The 13428-nt window shown below is 39.6% G+C and overlaps 1 non-coding gene across 1 annotated transcript; it reads left to right on the top strand.

Annotated features, from left to right (window-relative positions):
• The first annotated feature begins 3520 nt into the window (after nt 1-3520).
• On the top strand, nt 3521-3627 carry LOC120072377 (small nucleolar RNA R71). Its single transcript, XR_005480440.1, has one exon. It is a non-coding gene; the product is annotated as a small nucleolar RNA R71 (small nucleolar RNA).
• The last annotated feature ends 9801 nt before the right edge of the window (nt 3628-13428 follow it).

The following is a 13428-nucleotide window of genomic DNA, read 5'->3' as shown; positions in this document are numbered from 1 at the left end:
AACCTCCTTCTCTCGCGTCCGCCTTAAAGTAAAAAGAAAATCTAAGAACAAGGTTAAGCTATGAATAAAACTTGTGAACTCGAGAGATGGTGAACTGGTTAAACCCTTTTCTGAAGGATGCCTTTGGTATTTATAGAACTTCCATGGTGAAAAGCGGCTTCTCTCTCATGATTACACAGATGGGACGAATTTAATTCCCTGACTGATGCGTCGAATATTTGTCACCGAAAAGCTGAATGTACTTGTTCGTTAGCGGTTGTCAACTTAGTTCAGATTCGACTATCATCAGCTTTCTGTCCCATCGTGATTAATTATACCTTTCACCTAGATGCACCCACCAAATTGCACTGACCAGGTTGCGGAAATCCTTCTTGAGCAAATGTTGCAAGCACAATCAATGCAAAGTTTACGGTAGGGCTACGCTCGGCCAATGATTTCCTATGATCACAATTTTCACCTTGCGTCAACGCATTTTCTGCAAAAAAAATACAAAAATCAACTGTTCCTATGCGACGAACGTATGCAACCGCAATATTATGAATTTAATGCTTTTTGGTCGCAACTTAACATGTTTTATCAACGCAAGCTAAAATTGTTTAAGAATTAACACTATGATAACTGCATTTCTGCCTGTTAACACACCCCCAAGTTTAAACAATGGTTGTCCTCAAGCATAAGCTAAAGATTTCCTTCAGCAAGTTGACCACAATGTTCTTTTCCTAGATTTCTCAAGAGTACTTCATTCAAATCCTATATACCAAAGTTTCCTTAAGTCTTATTCAAGTCTCCTCTTAAAATATTTCTAAGACCTAGGGATTGCAAGCTTAACTTTCAAAAGAACTTTACTAAATTCCGGAACATCGCATGATTTATTTCAAAAAGAAAACTTTTCCACCGGGATATCGAATGATTTTATCCTTGCATATTTCTTGACATTATTATTCTTTTCTGACCTTGCGCTGATCCGAGTGCCTTTCCTTCATTTTGGCTTGCCCCCACGTGTGTCATGCGGACATCCAACTACGAGCAATGTGCTCTTCCTCAGACTAAACTTATACCTACTTGGAAGTGGAGTTGTGGTCATTTATTTATGCGTTGATCCTACTGACTTACTTTCGTTTTGGCTTGCCCACATGCGTGTCATGCAGACATTCAACTACGGGTAAGTGCTCTTCACAACTTAACACTTATCAACATGGGTTTCCCCATTGCGTTGGCAGTGGAGTTATTATTTTCAATTTTTTTTTTTTTGAAACTAGCAAGGTCGAAAATAAGTACCTCACCCCTAAATTTAAAATGTGGCAATGTCCTCATTACCACAAGATTGATATAAGTTATGTGATGTTCTTAGAATGCTTTGTAAAAATAGTTTGAAAGAAAGCGAGCAACCCCCTAACTTCTAGAAATATTTCATGAGATGACTATCTTAAAGTAAGATGACTCTAGTATATACGAAAGAACTAGAAGCATGGTTTTCATCATTGAAATCATAATTGGCAAAGAGACAGTATGCGTTAAATCACTAAATTTATCCATGTTGAATGATTGCTGTAATCAAAGAGGATGCGATGATAAAACTTTTAAAACTAAAATGTGATGCGATAGTGCAAAATTTGAAATAGAGATAAGGAAGAATACACCCCAAAATTTGCGTCATCGCCCGCATTGTATATTGATGCATCCTTCATTGTGGCGATTGATAACTTGTAGAAATACAAGTTATTTATACTGCTCTATTTAGATATTGTGGCCAAAAGAGAGGAAAGTTGTGTCAATTGTACGGAAATTAGCTAAGAAATACAAGAATTATAAATTGTCATCAATACACCCAGTAACACAATTGCGATGGTAGAAAAGAATATTTCAAGTCAGTTTTAAAGGAAATCAAGTCATCGTATGGGCTCATGGCTCAAGAGAGAAAGATTAATGCATCTACGTCGCATTGCGCCAATCATTCAGGAATGAATAGACGATCAATGCAAGACGGCGCATGCAACAATCGCATGTGGGCACACGATCGAAAGATGCAAATGAGCAACGCAATCCGGAGGATTTCAACACGTGTACAACTAACTGTTGTGCATTTTTGACGGATTGATTGCATAACAGAAGGAATATTTATTCCACCATTCTCAGAATTTCCATAACAATAAAGTGGGGACCACAAGTCAGAGAATCAAAACTTTCATCTATAAATACCCTTAAAGAATTCACTGAAAGATATACTTGATATGGGGGATTATTGATACAAGGCTATTGAGAGAGAGGCTGATCTGAGTGCTTATCGGAGAAGATCTGGTAAGAAAAGAGACAAGGGTGAGAGGTGAGTCTCAGGGCGAATCATTCCAAATCTCTGTCGTGAAGCTCTGTACCTAGATCAACTCTATTGGTTGAGCAAGCCTGAGAGGGAACCTCATCCTTCCATTCACTCCATACACCGACAAGCGATTTCTCCATCCAGATCTGTGTCAAGACATTGACACTCTTCTGTATCTGTTTCTAACTCTTATTCATCAATTGTATTTCATCTTTTGAGTCTAAATCATTCACAACCATGTATTAGACGATTGATTTTATAATTAATTGTCGTGATCATTTCATTTCCACATTTCTGTCTATTTTTGTTCCTCCATGAATCGCTTTCTCCATGATGTTTTCTTAATTCCATGGTGATTAATATGAATTAAAAAAGTAACTTAATTTATGCTAAAGAAATAAAGATGTTTAGCTAAAGCATGCTAGACGACATCTTCGCCTGTGAGAGCAGAAGTGAAGATGCCATTTTGATTTGTCGAGAGAAGGTTAGAAGAATGCGTTAACTAAAGCAAGAAGTAATTCCAAAGATGGAAGCAACCTTGCATTCACTACGTTCATCCCTGTTTCACCACAAAGGTGGGAAACGCGACCGATCACCGAGAGATGTACACCAAGGGAAAGCGGAACCATACTTATATCTTTAACGCAATTAAGAAACTTGTGATATTTATATTAATTATCTTTTCTCTTTCTGCTTCATACATAAAGCCTTGCCACTGCATAACACATTCTTTGTATAATATTCACAGTCAATCTCAACCTCGGTGGTTTCTCCACCTGGGGTTGTAGGTATTCGAAAAGGGATTTTTTTTACAAAGTAAATGGACTGTGGATTTTTTGGGCATTCTTCCATTGTGTGCTCATCACTGCAAGTCGCACACCTTGTGGTGTTTTGACTAATTGCATTGATTTGCCCATTTTGTGGTGTTGGGTTGCTGATTGCAATACCCTGATTAAGTTCATCATTGCGGTCATCTGATTTTGTACTGAAGTAATAGCACCATTACTTGCGTCGTTATCCTTAATTCTCAGTCTCTAATCACTCTCCTTCCAATCTTCGTGGTTCTTAGAGATGCGATCCAAGATATTCTTAGCCTCGTCATACGTCTTATCAAGCAGATCACCAGCGGCTATCGCATTGGCAACGGTCTGCAAAGCGGGATTCAAACCATGATAAAAGATTTCCATCTGAAGGCAGTCTGCCAAACAATTTTGTGGACAATCCCTGACCAACCTCTTAAACCTCGCCCAGGCATCGTTGAGCGATTCGTCCACGTCTTGTTCAAAATTTGTTATGAGTTTCCTTCGTCTAGCGTTCTCAATAGGTGGAAAGTATTTCTTCATAAATTTCTCAACAACCTGTTCCCATGAAGTGATCTCTCCCGGCTCGAGAGAATACGCCCATTTCCTTGCCTGATTACAAAGAGAAAATGGGAACAAAGTTAGTCAAACTTCTTTGGCAGAGATGTTTGGGAACACAAAAGTATTGTAGATTTCAATAAAGCTATGGAGGTAGGCATGTGAGTCCTCGCCACGCCGGCCTCAAATTATCCTGCAGTCTAGATCATCTGCAGCATCACGGTTTTCATTTCGAATCTGCTTCCATCGAGGGCAGGCCTCATGATTCCTGGAGAGAAATCATAGAGGTTTGGCAATGCATAGTCCCTAATGGCTCTATTGTGATCATTAGCCAGAAGGATTGGATTCGCCATGACATTGTTTTCATTTGGTGCTCCATTTCCAGGCTGCTCCGCCATCTCTAATTTATCTGGCTGTTGTTGTTGGCGGTCTCTTAATCTCCGTCTGAATGTGCTCTCAATCTCCAGATCGTAATTCGCCAGAGATTGAGAGTCTGCAAAGAAATCAGAAAAATTAATTTTAGCACACTATTTTGCCGAAGTCCCTGGCAACGGCGCCAAAAACTTGATGCGTTATTTTATGATGTGGAAATGTGGATGAAATGTGATGGTGAAATTACGTTGAACACTCAAATTTCCTTAGCGGAATGCAAGTGTAAACTCCACTGAGTTTCCTGGTAAGTCTAGGGTCGAACTCAGGGACTCGTGAAAATAGATTGCAGTGGTAATTTTTAGAAAAATGCAGCAGATTTAAGAAAAGTCAGATTGTGTGATAGATGCACTGAGTATGCGAATCAACGGGTTGAGAAGGTCTTTAGCTAGAGTTACTTGGGAGTGCGTCAAACTATGTGATCATGCTACAACCATGCACAACAAGTAATTTTCCAATGAAAATGCGATGCTCCTAAGTCTAAGAAGCGTGTGTTGAATGCAAAAGTGTCCACAGAGCTTATTCCTAAGTCTCTACTCTTGTCCTATGCGATGATGCAAGATGCATAAAGGCAAGGTGGCCACACACAATCATATCATATCTCTAGGATGCATATGATGTGTTAATAGCAAATAGTGCTTATTTCTAAGCTTCTATCTCTTGATTATGCATTCTAATCTAACTCTCCTGAGCCTAGATTCTAACCTAAATTTCCCAAGCCTAGATCTAGTCCTTAGACTACCCTCCCGAGTATCTCTAATGGATGAATGAAGCATACATAATACAAGATAATCGCATAGAATGAAGATTCCCAGTTGTGCTAGCTAAATGCTTCTCAACCCATTCAACAGATTTAGCTATCATGCGTAAATAACAGAAAGTGAACAAATATAGAAAAGTAAATTCCATTTCATAAATGAGTTTGAGTACAAAATAACAATGGAAGATAAAGGTAGAGAGCCTGGTTGCAATTCCTTACTACTGAGGCTTTTACATTGTCAATCTCTATTCAGTTCAAGATGTTCCTGCTTCCGCAGGCGTCGGCCCTCTCTCTGTTCTGGCAGTTTCTGGCACTCTCCCAAGCTTATAGAATGATTTATCAGCATAACCTCCTTCTCTCGCGTCCACTTTAAAGTAAAAAGAAAATCAGGACAAGGCTATGCTATGAATAAAACTTGTGAACTCGCGAGATGGTGAACTGGTTAACCCCTTTTTTGAAGGATGCCTTTGGTATTTATAGAACTTCCAGGGTGAAAAGCGGCTTCTCTCTCATGATTGCACAGATGGGACGACTTTAATTCCCTGACTGATGCACCGAATATTTATCATCGAAAAGCTGAATGTACTTGTTCGTTAACGGTTGTCAACTTAATTCGGATTCCACTGTCATCAGCTTTCTGTCACATCGTGATTAATTATACCTTTCACTCAGATGCGCCCAAGAAATTGTGCTGACCAGGTTGCGACAATCCTTCTTGAGAAAATGTTGTGAGCACAATCACCGCAAAGCCTTGCGGTAGTGCTGCGCTCGACCAATGATTTCCTATGATCATAATTTCCACCTTGCGTCAACGCATTTTCTGCACAAAAATATAAAAATCTACTGTTCCTATGTGATGAACGCATGCGACCACAATATTATGAATTTAATGCTTTTTGGACGCAACTTAACATGTTTTATCAACACAAGCCATCATTGTTTAAGAACTTAGCACTATGATAACGTGCATTTCTGCCCCTTATCACATTGCTAAACATTCATAAGCATTAGCAATTTACTTAAAACATTTAAAGCATTTAGAGTCACTCACAGTCTTTGGCAATCCTCTTCATGTATATGCTCACTGTGCATTGAACGGTTAGCCAAATACTCAGGCCTTAACTTGACTAGGCAACAACTTCATGACCATGTGTCCATGGTTTGCTTCCATGCCTTGCTTTAGGCGTTCAAGCCTCCTATGCGACCAAGCTTTCAGCCCACAACTACTCCTACTGATGCGTTGTGAATGTGATGAAATAATAGTATGAAATTGCGGTGGTGAACTATGCATTACACATGCAAGTTTTCCTAGTAAAATCCAAGTATAAACCTTACTAGGTTTCCTGGTAAGTCCAGGGGCGAACACAGGGACTACTGAGACAATATGCGACGGTAAATTTTGATTCCTTTGCAGTGACAAAAACAATAACTTGGTTGGTATATTGTTTAAAGTATAAATCCTATGCAGCGGAATTGAGAAAAGAGTTAATGACATCGAAAGTAACAATGAGTATGCGGGGAACAAGTTGAGATAGGTTTAGCTAACATTTCCTAAGATTGCATTCACGTCATGCGATCATGCTACACACACACAACAGCATGTCATCTCTCAATGCAAACGCCATAGTTCCTAATTTTAGGACGCATGCGATGTATACAATAATATCTATAGGACTTATGTCTAAGCCTCTATTCATGTCTATGCGATGATGAGTGATACACACATACACAGGCGACCGCATACTATCATATCCTATTTCTAGGGTGCATGCAATGCATGATAGCAAAAAGAAATTATCTCTAAGTCTCTATCTCCTACTTATGCGGTTCTAATCTGACTTTCTCAAGCCTAGATTCTAACCTGACTCTCTCAAGTCTAGGTTCTTTCATTAGACTACTCACTCGAGTATCTCTAAGGGGTGATGGAAGCATACATAAGACAAGATGATCGCATAAAATGAAGATCTTAGGTCATGCTAGCTAACTGCTTCTCAACACATTCAGAAGTTTAGTTACTTGTGCGCAATGTGAAGAGATTGAATAGATGTAGAGATGCAAATTCAATTTTATAAATAAAATCAGAATACAAAACGAAAATGGAAAGTAGGGATAGGACACTCGGTAGCAATGTCTTGCTCCCCGAGGATTTTACACTGTGTTTTACTCTACTCTACCCAAAATAATGTTCATGCTTCCGCAAGTGTCGACCCTCTCTCCGTTTGCAATGCTTTCTGGTAGTCTCTCGAGCTAACCAGGAACGATCTTTTGGCGTCTTCTCTCTTCGCTCACAACCACCTTCTAAGTATATTAATTACAGATTAACGACTATCTATGATCTATTTTCTATGTATATGGCGAACGGGAACTGAAACTCGAACCCTTTTAGTAGTGGTGGCCTTCGGTATTTATAGAGCTTCAAGGTGAACAAGCTTTTCTCTCAAATGATTGCAATGATGGGAGGTCATTAAATCTCTGCTTGATGCACCGATTAATGGTCATCGAAAAATTGAATGTACCTGTTACAGTGTGTTGTTAACGGCTTGTCAACTAAATTTGGATCCGACCGTCATCAGCTTTCCGTCCCATCATGATTTATTATGCTTTCTCCTTGATGTGTCGTCTTTATGCGGCCACCTTCTTGAGCTCGCGAGCGCATACGACCGCATCTTTGCGGTCGCAATCTTTTAATGCGCTCGGGTGCCGAATTCCTTGGATCACAATTTACTTTGCGCCAATGCATTTTCTTGCGCAAAATAAGAAAATTAGCTTCTTTAATGCGATGGGCGTATGCGATCGCAATATTCTCAACTTAATGATTTTGGACACGATTTTGCATGTTTTTACCATCGCATTCCCGCATTGTTTTATATCTTCACGTTGTAATAACGTGCATTTCTGCCCGTTATCACACCCCCAAATTTAAAACAATGCTTGTCCTCAAGCATAAACTAAAGATTTTCTTTAGAGAGTCAGCCACTTTTTCTTACTTAAATTTCTCGAGGTGCCTTATTCAAATCCTATGAACCAAAATCTCCTTAATTTCTATCCTGGTCTCTTCTTAAAATATTTTTAAAATTTAGGGACCGCAAGTTTAACCTTCAAAAAGACTTTACTTGTTTCAAATAAAGCTGCAATCATAGGAAATCATTGATCGAATGTAGAATTACCGCAAGTCTTTGCAGTGATTGTGTTCGCAAACATTTTCCTAAGAAGGATTGTCGCAACTTGGTTAGTGCAACTTGGTGGGTGCATCTGGGTGAAAGGTATAATTAATCACGATGGGACAGAAAGCTGGTGACAGTTGAATCTGAATTAAGTTGACAGCCGCTAAGAACAAGTACATTCAACTTTTCGGTGACAAATATTCGGTCCATCAGTTAGGAATTAAAGCCATCCCATCTGTGAAATCATGAGAGAGAAGCCGCCTTTCACCCTGGAAGTTCAAATATCAGAGGCATCCTTCAGAAAAAGGGTTAATCAGTTCAACAGTCTTTACGAGTTCACCGTTCTGTTCATAGTTTAGCCTTGTTCTTAGAGTTTCTTTCATTTTACGACGGATGCGGGAGAAGAAGGTTGTACGACGGATCGTTCTAGTAAGCTTGGGAGAGCGCCAGAAGCTGCCAGAACAAAGAGAGGGCCGACGCCTGCAGAAGCAGGAATATCTTTGGAATCGAATAGAGATTGACAGTATAAAAGCCTCGGTCAGCAAAAAATTGCTACCAGGCTCTCTACCTTTATCTTCCATTGTTATTTTGTACTCAAACTCATTTATAAAAAATTGAATTTCCTTCTCTATATCTATTCACTTTCTATTATATGCATGAGTAGCTAAATCTGTTGAATGGGTTGAGAAGCATTTAGCTTGCACAACTGGGAATCTTCATTCTATGCGATTATCTTGTATTATGTATGCTTCATTTGTCCATTAGAGATACTTGGGAGGGTAGTCTATGGACAGAATCTAGGCTTGGGAAATTCAGGTTAGAATCTAGGCTCAGGAGAGTCGGATTAGAATGCATAATCAAGAGATAGGAGCTTAGGAATAAGCACTATTTGCTATTAAGGCATCGCATGTGTCCTAGAGATAGGATCTGATTGTGTGCGGTCACCTTGCCTTTATGCATCTTGCATCATCACATACGACAAGAGTAGAGACTTAAGAATAAGCTCTATGGACACTTTTACATTCAACACATGCGTCCTAGACATAGGAGCATCACATTTGCATTGGAAAATGACTTGCTATGCATGGTTGTAGCATGATCGCATAGTTTGACGCATTCCCAGGTAACTCTAGCTAAAGACCTTCTCAACCCGTTCATCCGCATACTCAGTGCATCTATCACGCAATTCGAAATTTTCTCAAATCTACGACATTTATTTATTTTTCAATATCGCAAACAACAACCTCAACAACTATTGATTTTTTTGGTTACCGCAAAGTTTTCATAAAAATTACCACCGCAACCTGTTTTCACAACTCCCTGAGTTCGACCCTGAACTTACCAGAAAACTCAGTGGAACTTACACTTGCATTCCGCTGAGGAAACTTGAGTGCTCTATGCAATTTCACCATCGCATATCATCCATAATTTCACTTCATAAAATAACGTAGTCATAATACAAGATAATAGCATAGAATGAAAGCCCTCTCTCTGATCTCGAAGCTTCCGACACTCTCCCAAGTTCACCGGAACGATCTATCGACACACTCTCGCTTCTCTCGCTTCCGCCTTAAAATAAAAGAAAATATTAGAACAAGGCTAATCTAATTATGGAGAAAATTATCTAAGTATCCGAGCTTGATGAACCCTTTTCTGAAGGTTGCCTTCGGTATTTATCGAGCTTCGAGGAGAAAAGCGACTTCTCTCTTATGATTGCACAGATAGGATGGATTTAATTCTCTAACTGATGCGCCGAATATTTGTCACCAAAAAGCTGAGTGTACTTGTTATCGTTAGCGGCTTGTCAACTTAATTCGGATTCGACCATCATCAGCTTTCTGTTCCATCGTGATTAATTATGCTTTTCACCCAGATGCACCCACCAAGTTGCGCCAGCTCTATGCAACAATCCTTCTTGAGCAGATGTTTACAAGCACAAGTCACGCAAAGCCTTGCGGTAATGCTACTCTTGACCATTGATTTATTGTGATCGCGCTTTCCGCCTTGCGTCAATGCATATTCTGCATATAAATACAAAAGTTAACTGTTTTTATGCGATGAACGCTTGCAACCACAATGTTATGAACTTAATGCTTTTTGGATGCAATCTAACATATTTCATCAACCAAACCTTCATTGTTTAATAACTTAGCACTGTAATAACGTGCATTTCTGGCCGTTATCAGTCTTTAGAAGAAATAATGATTTGGTTGTAGCCTGCATATCCGTCCAAAAAGTAGAAGTAATCATTTCATGTTAGGTGGTCTAACATCTTGTCAATAAAAGGAAAGGGGAAATGATCCTTCTTCGACGCCGCATTCAGTTTGTGGTAGTCCATGCAGATCCACAAGACAGTGACGGTCCTCATTGGTATTAATTCATTATTTGCATTTGGGACTACCATTATCTCTCCCTTCTTGGGCACACATTACACAGGGCTGACCCATATGCTGTCGGCTATTGGATAAATAATGTCTGCATCCAACCATTTGATTATCTCCATTTTCACGACCTCCTTCGTCGTAGGGTTTAGTCTGCATTGATGTTCAATCAATCCCTTTTTATTTTCCTCAAGACCTATCCTGTGCATGCAATATGCGGGGCTGCTTCCTCTAATGTCTTCTAGCGTCCATCCTATGGCTTTTATGTACTTCTTCAGGATGCTTAGCAGCGCATGCTCTTGTTCTTCTTGAAGTGTAGAGGAAATTATTACTTGTAGAGTTTTATTTTGCCTTAGAAAAGCATACTTCAAGTGGCTTGGCAAGGTTTTCAATTCCACAGCGGGTGGTTGTTCCAAGGACTTTTTGTACTTTTCTCTCTTCATTCAACGTCAATTTTTCTTCTTTGGTTGTTATTTCCACAATCGCATTGCAGGTTGCTATGGATGCGGTTGCATCCTCTCTTTCATCTTCATCTTTAGACTTTTCTTCTTCATAACAACTGGGTTCATTATCGGAATCTATTAGGTCTTCTTCTTCCGGATATTTCATGGCCTTCATAATGTCAAACCTGAGCTTATTTCCATTCACACTCAGTGTGTTCTCTCCCTTGGACACAACAATCTGAGCGCAACCAGTGGATAAAAATGGTCATCCCAAAATAATGGGTACATCCTTGTCCGCTTCATAATCGAGGATGATGAAGTCTGTCGGTAAAATAAATTTGTCAATCGAGACCAGGACATCCTTCACCTACCCTTCTGGATGAACTAGGGACCTGTCATCTAGTTGGAGAGTCATCGTCGTGGGCGCCAGCTGCCCCAAATTCAACTATTTAAAAATTGAAAGGGGCATTAAATTGATACTGGCCCCGAGATCGCAAAGCGCTTGACCTATATATTTCCCTCCAATCGAGCAGGATATTGTGAAACTTCCGGGGTCGCGCATTTTCGATGGAATAATGGTGTTTGACTTTTATGTAAATGCCACCGTTACGAACTTACTTATGCTCCTTTTCTTCATCACCATGTCCTTCAGAAACTTTGCGTATTTTGGCATTTGTTCAATCGCTTAAGTGAAAGGGATGTTGATATGTAACTGTTTCAGCATGTCCATGAAATGATGATATTGCACTTCATCATCTTTCTTCTTCTTAAGTTTCTAAGGAAAAGGTGGCAGCTATATTTTCACAGTTCCCTGTTCCACAAGCTTAGAAATGGACGCAAATTCTGGTTCCCTTGTCTCCTGATCTTCTGGTTCATCTTGTGTCAATTGGGTCTGAGATTCCATCGCACTGGAATAGTCCAATTTGGCTCCTTCTTCTCTTTCGCCACTTTCTTTCCACTTCGCAAAGTCACCACTTGACATTGCTCCTTTCCCATATTCCCTGAGTCTCGCGGAAGCTCAATTGAACTTGAAAATGCCCCTTTCGGTCTACTTTTGAGCTTGCCCACAATCTGTCCTATCTAAATTTTAAGATTGCGAATAGAGTCGCCTAATTCTAGAGTACTGTTTCATTCTTCTCAATATATTGCTTTAGTAAGTTCTCAAAAGATTGCGCCATCTGTGAACTGCTAGCTTGATTTTGTGATTGACCATTTCTTCAGGGGAAAAATCCTGGCGGCCCTTCTTTTTGCACCATGGGTTGGAAATTTTGTTATTAATTTTTCCATGCAAAGTTGGGGTGGTTTCTCTACCCAGGGTTGTAAGCATTGGAGAAAGGGTTATTCTTTACGAAGTAAACAGATTGTGGATTCCTCAAACATTGTTCCATCGGATGGGCTTCTCTGTAAGTGGCACAACTTGTGCTCGTTTGATCGATTGTGTTGACCTGCCCCCTATGTGTTACTGGGCTATTGATTGCGATTCCTTGTATTAGATTCATCATCAAATTCATGTGGTTTTGCAGGGATGCGATGGCCACATTGTTTGCGTCACTATTTTTAATTCTCAGTCGTCGATCATTTTCTCTCTAGTCTTCGTAATTCTTCGAATTGCGATAAAGTATATTGATAACGAACAGAAATACACGTTATTAAACAATGCAGGATTACGATGATAAAAATATACAAGATTGCGTCCAAAAGCATTAAGTTCACAATATTGCGATCGCATGTGTCCATCGCATGAAAACAGTTAACTTATGTATTTTTGTGCAAAAACTGTTTTGACGCAAGGCGGAAAATGCGATCCAAAGAAATCAACGGTCAAGCGCATGAAGAGATTGCGTTAACACAAGGCTATGCGATCATCTGCGCTCACAATTATTTGCTCAAGAAGGTAGCCGTAGAGCCGTGCATCATTGTGAGCGCATCTGGGTGAAAAGCGTAATAAATTATGATGGGACAGAAAGCTGATGACGGTCGATTCCGAATTAAGTTGACAAGCCATTAACAATCTACTGTAGCAAGTACACTCAACTTTTCGGTGACAAATATTCGGCACAGAAAATTAATGCTATCCCATCAATGCAATCATAAAAGAGAAGAAGCCTTTCACCCCAAAGCTCTATAAATACCAAAGGCCACCTTCAATGAAGGAGTTCGACAGTTAGAGAATTTTCCCCTTAGATAGAAGTAGCCTTGTTCGTAGTTTTATTTTACTTAGAAGGCGAAAGCGAGGGAAATGAGATTGTACAGAGAGATCGTTCAGGTGAACATGGAAGAGTGCCAGAAGCGTCAAGATTAGAGAGAGGGCCAATTGAAGCAGGAACATCTTTTGAGCATAATAGAGTTAACAGTGTAAAAGCCATGGGAAGCAAGGAATTGCTACCAGGCTCTCTATCCTTATCTTCCATTGTCATTTTGTACTCTGAACTGATTTATAGAAATGGAATTTACATCTTTACATATGTTCACTCTCTGTATATTATGCATGAGTAGCTAAATCTGTCGAATGGGTTGAGAAATACTTAGCTAGCATAACTGGGGATCTTCATTCTATGAAATTATCTTGTATTATG

The sequence above is a fragment of the Benincasa hispida genome, chromosome 2 (assembly GCF_027475165.1).
Source record: "Benincasa hispida cultivar pf3 chromosome 2, pf3_genome.v1.1, whole genome shotgun sequence".
Classification (NCBI taxonomy): Eukaryota; Viridiplantae; Streptophyta; class Magnoliopsida; order Cucurbitales; family Cucurbitaceae; genus Benincasa; species Benincasa hispida.
This window is presented reverse-complemented; position numbering and strand designations above follow the sequence as displayed.